The following is a 13590-nucleotide window of genomic DNA, read 5'->3' as shown; positions in this document are numbered from 1 at the left end:
AGTCCAAATGGATCAAAGACCTCAACATAAAGCTAGCCACACTAAACCTCATAGACGAGAAAGTGGGAAGTACACTGAATGCATTATCAGAGGAGACTGCTTCCTAAGTATAACCCCAGTAACATAGACACTGAGAGAAACAATTAATGAATGGAACCTCCTGAAACTGAAAAACTTCTTTAAAGCAAAGGAAATGGTCAACAAGACAAAATGACAGCCTACAGAATTGGAAAAGATCTTCACTAACCCCACATCAGACAGAGGTCTGATCTCCAAAATATACAAAGAACTCAGGAAATTGACACCAAAAGAACACATAATGCAATAGAAAAATTAAGTACAGACCTAAACAAAGAACTCCAACAGAGGAATCTAAAATGACTGAAAGACACTTAAGCAAATGTTCAACATTTAGTCATCAGAGAAATGCAAATCAAAACAACTCTGGGATTTCATCTTACACCTGTAAGAATGCCCAAGATCACAAACATTGATGACATCTTATGCTGGAGAGGTTGTGGGGTAAAGAGAACACTTCTGTATTTCTGATATGAACGCAAGTTGGTACATCCCCTTTGGATGTCAGTGTGGCAATTTCACGAAAAATTAGGAAACATCTTTCCTCAAAAGTCAGCAATATCACTTTTGGGAATATATCCAAAGGATGCTCAATCGTGCCGCAAGGACATGTGCTCAACTATGTTCATAGCAGTTTTGTTCATCATTGCCAGAAACTGGAAATAACCTAAATGCCCCTCAACCAAAGAATGGATAAGTAAACTGTGGTACATTTACACTATGAGGAACTACACAGCAGAAAAAAATAACATCTTGAATTTTGCAGAAAAAATGGATGGAACTAGAAAACATTATTTTAAGTGAGGTAACCTAGATACAGAAAGATAATTATCACATCTACTCACATTTAGATGATTTTTAAACACAAAGCAAATAAAGCCAGCCTACAAACCACAATCCAAGAAAACTTGGACAACAATGAGGACACTAAGAGAGATTTACAGAGATCTAATCTACATGGGAAGTACAAAGTAGAATAATACAAGATCTGCTGAGTAAATTGGGAGCATGCTGACCTTGTGGGAGGGTTAAAGTGTGGGGGGAGAGGCAGGGAGAGGAGCAGAGAAAAATGTAGGGCTCAATAATTATCCTTAAAAAAAGAAAGATGTGTACTCTAACTATCCCTTTCTATAGGTACTGTCATTGCCCGAGCATCCTCTTTCCACATTTCCATTACAGTAGCCTTTAGCTCTTCTACCATTTCACCCTTCTCTTCTGCAGTCTAGTCCACTTCACTGTAGCACTCAGAGTATTCTACAAAGTGCCACTGTGGTCATGTGATACTTGTCAACATTTGACAATGATACTAAATTTCACTGAATACAAAGCAATGTGCTGTGCAATTAGCTAAAACTCACAACAACAACAACAAAAAAAAATTGGCATATTTCTTCTTGTTTATTTTTTCATTTTCTACTCCATATAGCCCTAGACACAATCAACTAGTGCTTTCCTTTGATGAGCTCACCATTCTGGATGTTTCTTATCCACAAAGTTATTTATGAAGTTATTATATTTAGTTAATATTTGTAAATTTTCTCTCAAATATCTATGAAAGCCTAAGATAATTATTTAGTACTGAAAGTTTCACTCTTTCCATGACTTGACAAAATCCTGTGATCATGATCTAATTATTATTTCCATAGAGCTTGTCATCTTCTAATTAATTGTATAAGTTACTTATTTATTAATAACCAATATTGCTACTCTTTGAAGACATATGACTTTAAAGTAAGACTTCAAGGATATGTGTATTTAATATTCTTTTGAAAGGATACATTAAGTGCTTAAAAACATTTTTGTTTGACAATAAAATCAAATTACATCATTAGAATCTAGCATCATAGATTTAATAAATAGGAAGCAAAGAGATAAACATCAACTGCAATAAAATATACTGAAATTGAAGCTGAGACATGCATAAAGAAGATATTATGAGAGATTGTATTTGTAAAACTAAGTCCTTCAGCAATAGACATGGCCAGTTAGGGAGTATCTTCTATCTGACAGACCTTTGGATATTCATTTTAACCAAAGAATAATGGATTAAAGAACAAATGAGAGCCATAGCTGATTGTTCATACTGTACTGAAATCAGAGACAGACATGCAGTAGAAGATTTTATACGCAATAGTGTTTTAACCAATGCAGCATGTCAATACTCTATAGAAAGATGTCCACAATATATGATGGACACAATCATCTTTTGCTGATGCCCCTGAGTGACCTATGAGAAAAGACTAAAATGTCATGTTTCTCTAATAAAACTCACTGACTTCTCCTCACCCCAGTACAAAGTCAATTACTCAAAAGTCCTCCAAAGAGACATCAAACTGCCTTCTAGATATTGTATACTTTGTTTCTCTGATGTAGGTATGGAATGCAAATTATTCTAAAACAGTGACTTGGATATAAATTATTATCTAACTAAGAAACCACTGGAATACTAGGATTCGGTCCTTGTGATTTTTCAATTGAAATTAAGCTTTCATAAGAGAAAAAATAATCATAACTACTAAACAGTCACTGTATAATATTTAGTAGTCTGCGAAGTAGTAATCTATGAAAAATGTTCTGTTTAAAAATACTGTAAATAGTGAAATTCTGACTGCGATATTGACAATGTTTTAACTAAAGGAAATAAAGAAAAAAATGAGTCCAGTAAGAATTCTATGATTTAATGTCAGTCTAATAAACTAAGGAAAGCAAGTAAAATACTTATATCTTTGTTTAAAAGTAATAAGCATGCCTAGTTTCATCATTCTTTAGCAAATAACTGATAGCTATATAATTTTCTAGTTGATTTATCGCTTTTCAGTCTTTCTAGTATGTTTGACAGTTTTTAAATAATAGTATCAGAATTTAAATGAAAATGGGAATACAATGTGAAATGCACAAATCATTCAGTGTGTGTGTGTGTGTGTGTGTGTGTGTGTGTGTGTGTGTGTATGTGTGTGGTATGTTCTTAGGGATAAAGTTAAGATTTATATTTTTTATATTTTTGTAAAAGAATATAATACTAGCTTATTTATAAAGATTATAGATATACTACAAGATATGGGATGTGACAGAAAAGCTGGTTCAGTAACAATAATAGTAGGTGACATATTAGCAATATAACTAAGTGCCAACCAAAGTCTTTCACAGCTACTATGCCAAGACGAAAATAGAAATCAGACACATGTTTCTATCAGATGGGGGTTCATTGGTAAGATGCAGCTGTTGCCTTCAGCACAGAAATTGAAGATAAATAGATTTAAACGTCGAGAGGTTATAGCATCATTTGAAAATCTAAATTCAAGTTACATTTTGAGTGGCATAAAGCACAAAATGAAGTTAGTTGATTTCAAACACCTTTTGAAGATTTTGTGATTCTTCAAAATCATGCCAGAAAAGTTTACATAGCAATTTTTACTCAAGTTAGTCAGTTGTCAGCAAGTATTATAGCAAAGCATAGAGAAGGTCTTCTCCTGCGGCTATAAAGATGCAGTGGCTTTAAAGTGCTATAAAGATGCAGTGGCTATCAGCTGTAAAGAATGCCTGGGCCACAATCAGACAGAAACCAAACAGAGAAATAAGAGAATTATTGGAGGTATTGAATCAAATGGACTTGACAGATATCTATAGAACATTCCACACAAATAGGAAAGAATATACCTTCTTCTCTGCAGCCCATGGAACCTTCTCAAAAATTGACCACATACTCGGTAACAAAGCAAAATTTCACAGATACAAAAAATATTAGTAACCACCTGTGTCTTGTCAGATCACCATGGATTAAAGTTAGAATTCAACAACAATGCTACCCCCAGGAAGCCAACAAACTCATGGAAGTTGAACAGTCAACTATTAAATAACCCCTGGGTCAAGGAAGAAATAAAGAAAGAAATTAAAGTCTTCCTTGAATTTAATGAAAATAAAGACACAACATACTCAAACATATGGGACACTATGAAAGCATTGCTAAGAGGAAAGTTCATAGCACTAAGTGTCCAATTAAAGAAAATGGAGGAAGCACACATTGGAGACTTAACAGCACACTTGAAAGCTCTAGAAAAAAAAAGAAGCTGATTCACCCAGGAGGAGTAGAAGATTGGAAATAATCAAACTGAGGGCTGAAATCAACAAAATAGAAACACAGAAAACAATCCAAGGAATCAATGAAACAAAAAGCTGGTTCTTGGAGAAAATCAACAAGATCGACAAACCCCTATCGAAACTAATCTAACGGCAGAGAGAGAACATGCAAATTAATAAGATCAGAAATGAAAAGGGGGACATAACCACAGACACAGAGGAAATTCAGAAAATCATTAGATCTTACTACAAAAGCCTGTATGCCACAAAATTGGAAAATGTAAAAAAAATGGACATTGTTTTAGATAAGTACCATATACTAAAGTTGAACCAAGACCAGGTGAACAATCTAAATAAACCTATCAGTTGTGAAGAATTAGAAGCTGTTATCAAAAACCTCCCTACCAAAAAAAGCCCAGGACCAGATGGTTTCAATGCAGAATTCTACCAGAACTTCCAGGAAGAGCTAATACCTACACTCCTGAATGTATTTCACAGCATAGAAACAGAAGAGTCATTGCCAAACTCTTTTTATGAAGCTACAGTTACCCTGATACCAAACCCACACAAAGACACAACCAAGAAAGAGAATTACAGGCCAATCTCACTCATGAACATCAATGCAAAAATTCTCAATAAAATACTGGCAAACCGAATCCAAGAACACATTAGAAAAATTATACATTATGATCAAGTGGGCTTCATTCCAGAGATGCAGGGCTGGTTCAACATACACAAATCTATCAATGTAATACATCATATAAATAAACTGAAAGAAAAGAAACATATGTTCATTTCATTGGATGCTGAAAAAGCATTTGACAAAATTCAACACCCATTTATGATAAAGGTGTTGGAGAGAGTGAGGATACAAGAATCATACCAAAATATAATAAAAGCTATTTACAGCAAGCCGACAGCAAACATCAAACTGAATGGAGAGAAACTCAAAGCCATTCCACTAAAATCAGGAACACGACCAGGTTGTCCACTCTCTCCATACCTCTTCAATATAGTGCTTGAAGTTCTAGTAATAGCAATAAGGCAACATAAGGGGATCAAGGGGATTCAAATTGGAAAGGAAGAAGTTAAACTCTCATTATTTGCAGATGATATGATAGTGTACATAAGCGACCCCAAAAACTCTACCAAAGAACTCCTACAGCTGATAAACACCTTTAGTAATGTGGCAGGGTACAAGATCAACTCCAAAAAATCAGTTGCCCTCCTATACACAAAGGATAAAAAAGCAGAGAGGGAAATCAGAGAAACATCACCTTTCATGATAGCCACAAATAGCATAAAATATCTTGGGATAACTCTAACCAAGGAATTGAAAGACCTATTTGACAAGAACTTTAAGTCTTTGAAGAAAGAATTGAGGAGGATATCAGAAAATGGAAAGATCTTCCTTGCTCTTGGATTGGGAGGATCAACATAGAAAAAATGGCAATTTTACCAAAAGCAATCATAGATTCAATGAAATACCCATCAAAATCCCATCAAAATTCTTCACAGATCTTGAAAGAACAATAATCAACCTTATATTGAAAAAACAAGAAAACCCAGAATAGCCAAAACAATTTTATACAATAAAAGAACTTCTGGAGGCATTACCATCCCTGTCTTCAAACTCTATTACAGAGCTACAGTATTGAAAACAGCTTGGTATTGGCATAAGAACAGAGAAGTCGAACTATGGAATCGAATAGAAGACCTGGATATTAACCCACAAAACTATGAACACCTGATTTTCGACAAAGGAGCTAAATGGAAGAAAGAAAGCATCTTTAACGAATGGTGCTGGCAAAACTGGATGTCAACCTGTAGAAGAATGAAAGTAGATCCTTATCTATCATCATGCACAAAGCTCAAGTCCAAATGGATTAAAGACCTCAACGTTAATCTGACCACTTTGAACCTGATAGAAGAGAAAGTGGGAAGTAGTCTACAAGACATAGGCAAAGGAGACCTCTTCCTAGGTAGAACCCCAGTAGCACAGACAATAAGAGAATCAATGAATAAATGGGACCTCCTGAAACTGAGAAGCTTCTGTAAAGCAAAGGACACTGTCAGTAAGACAAAAAGGCTACCTTCTGACTGGGAGAAGATCTTCACAAACCCTTCATCAGACAAAGGTCTGATCTCCAAAATATACAAAGAACTCAAGAAACTAGACACTAAAACTCTAATTAACCCAATTAAAAAATGGGGTACTGAAGTGAACAGAAAATTCTCAACAGAAGAACTTCGAATGGCCAAAAGACACTTAAGGTCATGCTCAACCTCCTTAGCAATCAGGGAAATGCAAATCAAAACAACTTTGAGATACCATCTTATACCTGTCAGAATAACTAAACTCAAAAACACCAATGATGCCTATGCTGGAGAGGATGTGGAGTGAGGGGAACACTCATCCATTGTTGGTGGGAATGCAAACTTGTGCAGCCACTGTGGAAATCAGTGTGGCTGTTTCTCAGGAAACTGGGAGTCAACCTCCCTCAGGACCCAGCAATTCCACTCTTGGGAATTTTGTTCAACTATGTTCATAACTGCGCTATTTGTAATAGCCAGAACCTGGAAACAACCTAGGTGCCCCTCAATAGAAGAATGGTTAAAAAAGGTGTGGAACATATACACATTAGAGTTTTACTCAGCGGTAAAAAGCAATGACATCTTGAATTTTGCATGCAAATGGATGGAAATAGAAAACGCTTTACTGAGTGAGGTAACCCAGACCCAAAAGAGGAATATGGTATGTACTCACTCATAAGTGGATTCTAGCCATAGTGAAAGGTCTTTGAGCCTATAATTCGTGATCTCAGAGAAGCTAAATAAGAAGGTGAACCTGAAGAAAATCATGTAGTTATCCTCCTGGATATTGGAAGTAGACAAGATTGCCAGGGAAACTTGGGTGCAAGGGGGGGGGAAGTAAGGGGAGATGGTTAGAGAAAAGGGAGAGGAGGAGGATTGAGGATGGTTTGGGGGAATGAGATGGGGGGGAGGAAGGTTGGCTATGGGAGCAGGGAAGTATATATCTCAACTAAGGGAGCCATTTTAGGGTTTGCAAGAGACTTGATTCTGGAGGGGTTCCCAGGCCCAAGGAGAGGTCCCCAGATTGTTCCCTGGCAGCAGAGGAGAGAGTGCCTGAACTGGCCTTGGCCCATGGCCACACTGATGAATATTTTGCATATCACCACAGAACCTTCATCTGGCGATGGATGGAGATAGAGACAGAGACACACATTGGAACACTGGACTTAACTCCCTAGGTCCAAAAGAGAAGCAGAAGGAGGGAGAACGTGAGCAAGGAAATCAGGAACATAGGGAACCTTCATCCGACGATGGATGGCGATAGAGACGAAGACCCACATTGGAGCACTGGACTGAGCCCCCAAGGTCCAAATGAGGAGCAGAAGGAGGGAGAACATGAAAACGGAAATCAGGACTGCGAGGGGTGCGTTCACCCACTGATATAAGGGGACTGATCGAATGAGAGCTTACCAAGGCCAGCTGGACTGGGACTGAACGAGCATGTGATCAAACCGGATTCCCTGAATGTGGCTGACATGGGGGCTAACAGAGAAGCCATTGACAAAGGCACTGGGTCTTGTTTCTTCTGCATGTACTGGCTTTTTGGGATCCTAGTCTGGTTGGGTGCTCACCTTCCTAGACCTGGAGGGAGAGGGGAGGAACTTGAACTTCCCACAGGGCAGGAAACCCTGACTGCTCTTAGGACTGGAGAAGGAGGAGGAGAGGGAGTGGGGAGAGGAGAGGGAGTGGGGAGAATGGGAGGGTGTGGGGAGGAGGGGAGGAAGTGGAAATTTTTATAAACAAATAAATAAATAAATAATAAAAAAGAAGAGATGAGCTAGAGGAAATTCAGTACTTAACCAATCAGTGGATTATCTGAAACAACACTGCTCTGGTAACAAGCTGTGAACAACAACAAATTCCAATAAGGCATTCTTAATCTTATGTGAAAATATTTGCCTTTGAAATTGTCCTACAAGCAGGCTCATGCATGTAATTCCAGCACTTTCAAGACAAAGGCAGGAAGATTGAGAGATTAGGGTCTCTGGGTCACCGTACATTACATGGTAAGTTCAAGGCCAGTTTGTGCTACATGAAACTCTGTCAAAAACATAATAAATAAACAATAAAAAATAATCAAAAGATAACAGTCTAATTTGGAATGAAAACTGCTAAAGACTTATCTTTCCATAGATGTCATTGGTGTGGGACTGTTTTGGAAGCTATGTTTTCTAAGTAAATACAGAAATAAAAATTCCAACTCTCTTGTGTATATTTGAAAGATGTAAATGATCATTTTGCTGGAGAAATATATTTATGACACTTTCAGTGTGTGCTCACTGCCTCTGATATCTTTAAACACACCCAAAACATTTATGCAATTGGGATAGGGATTACACTTTAAACATCTGCTGTGAGTGGCTCCTGTGTTGCTTCACAATTACCCTAGACTTGCTAGCACTATATTTCTGCCAAATATTATCTTAGGCTTCCACTTTCCACGTATGCAATTAACCTAATGCCTCTGATCCATTGTACATTGTGATGATGTGATTCTAAAATGTCCCTCAAGTGCACATGTTTTATAGTTGTGACTATAAGCTAATGGAATGTTTTAGAAGTAATTGAGACTATCCCAACCTGCTTCCAAGCTCACCTATCCTCCTGCAACTTCGGTGGAACTCTGAAACACAGTTTACTCTAATACTGAGGAGACTGAGATGAGTAAACAGTCACGTGGCAGGACACTACAAACTCTAAGACCTCTACAGTGGGACAAAACCCCGTGACCCTCCCCCAACTCCCTCGACTTTTGTAGCCAGCCAGCAGGAGAGTTTCTTCCAGGTAGGCTTCTTCAATACCCACCACAAGCCACTGGACCTGTACGCTACTAGCCCCTCAATGCCCCCAAACTCACCAACCTTCTGCAACCTCAGTGGAACTCTGAAAACCAGCTTGCTACAATACTGAGGGGACTAAGAGCTTCCTATAATACTGAGGGGACTAAGCTTGCTACAATACTGAGTGAACCAAGAACTTGCTACAAAACTGAAGGGACCAAGAGCTTGCTACAACTGAAGGGACCAAGAGAGCAAACCAGGAAAGAAGACCAAGCAAACAGGCTTAGGGAGATCTCAGAAGTTCCCTGAGAAACAAACATTGACAGTAAAAACAGACCAAGAAAATTTCCCAAACACTCGTACAGCTGCTGCAATGATTGAACCAAGACCCAAACACTGCTGGCCTCATTTGAAGGAAGAGATGGGTAGGCACCAATTCAAGAATTCACACAACAACCTAAAAAGCAATATGATAACACCAGAACCCAGTGGTCACACAGTAGGAAGACATAATCATCCTCATCCAGAAGCAGCAGAAGAAAACAACTTTAAGTGTAACTTTATGAAAATGATGGAGACCTTTAAGAAGGAACCAAAAAAAACTTAAAGAAGTGGAGGAAAAAAAACAAAAAAATTATAAGAAATTAATAAATCCTTCAAAGAAACCCAAGTAAAATAAGAAAAAAAGCCATCCAACAGGTGAAGCAAATAATTCAAAACTTGAAGACTGTAATGGAGGTAATAAAGAAAAAACAAACCGAGGGAAGACTGGATGTGAAAAGTCTTAATAAACAATCAGGAACTACATAGATAAGTATAAAAAACAGAATACAAAAAAATAGAAGAAAGAATATCAGGTATTGAAGATACTATAAAGGAAATAAGTTCATTGGCCAAAGAAAACATTAGATCCAACAAATTCTTAACACAAAACATTCAGGAAATCTGGGACACCATGAAAAGATCAAGCCTAAGAATAATAGGGATAGAAGAAGAGGAAGAACTCCAACATAAAGGCACAGAAAATATATTCAGCACAATCATAGAACAAAACTTTCTCAACCTAAAGAAGGATATTCCTATGAAGGTACAGGAAGCTTACAGAACACCAAATAGAATGAATAAAGAAGTTTCTTTTCCATATAATAATCAAAAATCAAAACATACAGAATAAAGAAAGAATATTAAGAGGTGCAAAGTAAAACAGTCAAGTAACATATAAAGGTAGACCTGTCAGAATTAAAACCGACTTCCCAATGGAAACCATGAAGTCAGAAGGTCCTGTGCAAATGTGTTGCACATCCTAAGCAAACATGGATGCAAGCCCAGACTATTATATCCAGCAAAGCTTTCAATCAACATCAATGGAGAAAAGAAGATATTTCATGACAAAAACAGATTTAAAAACTACGCATCCACAAAACCAGTCCTACAACAGTACTAGTAGGAAAACCCAAAACCAAGGAAGCTAACTGCACCCATTAAAGCACAGGCAACAAATAATTTCCCACGACCAAACACAAAGAAGGGAAACACAAACACTACTACCAAAAATTAACAACCACTTGTTGTTAATATCTCTTAATATCAATGGACTCGTCCCACCTATAAAAAGACACAGGCTAAAAGAATAGATAACAAAAAAGGATACAACCTTCTGCTGTTTACAAAAAACACACCACAACCACAAAGACAGACACTACCTCAAAGTAAAGGGCTGGGAGAAGGTTTTCCAGTCAAATGGACCTAAGGAACAAGCCAGGGTAGCTATCCTAATATCTAACATAATAGATTTCAAATTAAAATCAATCAGAAGAGATGAAGAATGACACTTTATACTCATAACAGGAACAATCATTCAAGATGTAGTCTCAATCCTGAACATCTATACCCCAAATAGCACCCACATATGTAAAAGAAAAAATTACTAAAACTTAAATCACACATCAAACCCCACACACTAATAGTAGGAGACTTCAACACTCCACTCTCCCCACTGAACAGGTCAACCAGAGAGAAACTTGATAGATAAATAAGAGAACTAACAGATGCCATGAATCAAATGGACTTAACAGAACATTAACTTAATTGAATATCCCACCAAAACACGAATGAATATACCTTCTTCTCAACTTCTCATGGAACCTGCTCTAAAATTGATCACATACTCAGTAACAGAGCAAACCTCTACAGATACAAAAAAATTGAAGTAACCTTCTCTATCATGTCGGATCACAAAGATGAAAGTTGGAATTTAACAGCAATACTACTCTCAGAAAGCCAACAAACTCCTGGAATTTAAACAGGGAACTATTGAACCACTCATGAGTCAAGGAAGAAATAAGAAAGAAATTAAAGACTGTGTTGAATTCAATGAAAATAAAGGCACACATACTATAACACATGTGACACTATGAAAGCAGTTGCTACCACTGCTTAGTTCATACCACTAAGTGCCCACAGAAAGAAAATGGAGAAAGCCCTCACATCAGTAACTTAACAGCACATCTGAAAACTCTAGAACAAAAAGAAGCAGACTCACCTTGAAAGAGTAGAGGACAGGAAATAATCAAATTGAGGGCTGAAATCAACAAAATAGAAACACATAAAACAATTCAGGGATCAATGAAGCAATGAGCTTGTTCTTTGAGAAAATCAACAAGAATGACAAACCCTGATCCAAACTAATCAAATGACAGAGAAGACCATGGAAATTAACAAAATCAGAAAGGAAACGGGGTACATAACAACAGACACTGAGGAAATTCAGAGAATCATTAGGTCATACTACAAAAATGTGTACATCACAAAATTGAAAAACGTAAAAGAAATGCACAATTATACATATATATGTATTGTAATATATATAATTATACATATATATATATATGTATTTGGTATATATACTATATACCAAAATTAAATCAAGACCAGGTGAACAATTTAAATAGACCTATAAACCGCATGGAAACAGGAGCTGACATCAAAATCCTCCCAACCGAAAAAGGTCCAGGGCTGGATGGTCTTAGTGCCAAATTCTACAAGATCTTTAATGAAAATGTAATACCTTTACTCCTCAAAGTCTTCCACATAATAGAAACAAAAAGAACATTGGCAAACTCTTTCCTTGAGGCTCCAGTTACCCTGATACCAAAATCACAAAAAGATGCACACAAGAAAGAGAATTACAGACCATTCTCACTCATGAACATGGATGCAAAAATACTCAATAAAATAATGGCAAACTGAATCCAAGAGCACATCAAAAAATAAAATCATCCAGCATGATCAAGTTGGTTTCATCGCAGAGATACAGGGCTGGTTCAATATACAAAAATCTATCCATGTAATCCATCATATAAATAAACTGAAAAGAAACATATGATCATTTCATTAGATGCTGAAATAGCATTCAACAAAATCCAAAATCCCTTCATGTTAAAGGTCTTGGAGAGATCAGGGATACAAGGAATATATCTAAACATAATAAAAGCAATATACAGAATAAAATAACCAATATCAAATCAAATGGAGAGAAACTCAAAGCGATTCCACTAAAAATCAGGAACAATACACAGCTTTCCACTTTCTCCATGTCTCTTCAAAATAGTTCCTGAAGTTCTCACTATAGAAACAAGACAACAAAAGGAGATCAAGTGAATTCAAATGGAAAGGAAGAAGATAAAATTTCATTATACTTGCAGATGACATAATAATATATATATAAGTGACCCCAAAATCCTACCAGAATATTTCTACAGCTAATAAACACCTTCAGTGAAGTGGCAGGATATAAGATCAACTCAAAAAATCATTAGACCTTCTATATACAAATGATAGAGAAGCTGAGGGAAATCAGAGAAAAATCACCTTTCACAATAACCACAAATAACATAAAATATCTTGGGATGACATAAACCAAAGAACTGAAAGACATGTATGACAAGAACTTTGTCTTTGAAGAAGAAAATTAAAGGACATATCAGAAAATGGAAAGATCTTTCATTCTCTTGGATAGGTAGAATCAGCGTAATAAACATGACAATCCTACCAAAAGCTATCTATAGATTCAATGCAATCCCCATCAAAATCCCAACACAATTCTTCACAGACCTCAAAAGAACAACAATCAACTTCATATGGAAAAATAAAAAAAACATAAGATAGCATAGGATATATATTGAAAAAAGATAATTTGTTTTCTTTATAAAAAATAAATAAATAAAATTAAAATTCTATAAAATATAAAATAATTGAATTACAGGGTCTCTGAATTTATCAGTGTATTAATCCATTTATAGAGTCATATCTGTAATGACATTGCAAGGTATTAAAGACTTAGGATTAAATGTGCCTATCTGGAGAATATCTATAACTGTCTCTGGAAAATTTTGGTTTTCTGCTTTCCTAACTCTGTGGAGATATTGTGGAATATTTGAGAAAACTATATAAAGACATGTCTCTGCTTTATCTTACTTGACTAAGGCACCTGATTGGTTTCATAAAAAGCTGAATGGCCAATAGCTTGGTAGAAGAGGTTAGGCAGGTCTTCTGGAAAGAG

Source organism: Myodes glareolus, chromosome 15 (assembly GCF_982192425.1).
Source record: "Myodes glareolus chromosome 15, mMyoGla1.1, whole genome shotgun sequence".
Taxonomy (NCBI): domain Eukaryota; kingdom Metazoa; phylum Chordata; class Mammalia; order Rodentia; family Cricetidae; genus Myodes; species Myodes glareolus.
This window is presented reverse-complemented; position numbering follows the sequence as displayed.